Source organism: Pristiophorus japonicus, chromosome 20 (genome assembly GCF_044704955.1).
Source record: "Pristiophorus japonicus isolate sPriJap1 chromosome 20, sPriJap1.hap1, whole genome shotgun sequence".
Taxonomy (NCBI): domain Eukaryota; kingdom Metazoa; phylum Chordata; class Chondrichthyes; family Pristiophoridae; genus Pristiophorus; species Pristiophorus japonicus.
The window spans coordinates 94,385,621-94,386,629 of record NC_091996.1 but is presented as its reverse complement, the minus strand read 5'-3'; positions in this window follow the sequence as shown (position 1 = coordinate 94,386,629).

Below are 1,009 nucleotides of genomic sequence, written 5' to 3'. Positions count from 1 at the left end.
TAGTATGCAGGTACAGCAAGTGATCAGAAAGGCCAATGGAATGTTGGCCTTTATTGCAAGGGGGATGGAGTATAAAAGCAGAGAAGTCCTGCTACAGCTGTACAGGGTATTGGTGAGGCCACACCTGGAGTACTGCGTACAGTTTTGGTCTCCGTATTTAAGGAAAGATATACTTGCATTGGAGGCTGTTCAGAGAAGGTTCGCGAGGTTGATTCCTGAGATGAAGGGATTGTCTTATGAGGAAAGGTTGAGCAGGTTGGGCCTGTACTCATTGGAGTTTAGAAGAATGAGAGGTGATCTTATCGAAATGTATAAGTTTCTGAGGGGGCTCGACAGGGTAGATGCAGAGAGGATGTTTCCCCTCGTGGGGGAATCTAGAACTAGGGGGTGTAGTTTCAGAACAAGTAGTCGCCAATTTAAAACGGAGAGGAGAAGGAATTTCTTCTCTGAGGGTGGTGAATCTGTGGAATTCTCTGCCCCAGAGAGCTGTGGGGGCTGGGTCATTGAATGTATTTAAGGTGGAGATAGACAGATGTTTGAACAATAAGGGAGTCGAGGGTTATGGGGAGCAGCCGGGGAAGTGGAGCTGAGTCCATGATCAGATCAGCCAATGATCTCATTGAATGGCGGGGCAGGCTCGAGGGGCCGAATGGCCGACTCCCGCTTCTGATATTGTGGTGTCAGTCCGGCAGACAGCGGATGTGGGGATGAGGTGTACTCGCCAGATTGCCCGACAGGAAGAGAACGCGATGGGATGAAATCACAAGCCGACCCCCATTTAACAAAATGAATAGTTTTATTACAAATATATATTCCAGACACAGATACCGATCAGGTTTGATTAAGTTGTGTGTTCCGGTTCCTGGGCAGCGGGTGATGTCGGTGACCTTGCTGAAGGTGCCGCCTCTCCCAGTCCAAGAGCTGTTCACCCCGGGATTAAATTCACCCGAGCCCCACGTCGGGCCACTTACCCGGGTTCGAAGGCAAGCGGGACTCAGAGAGTTCGTCC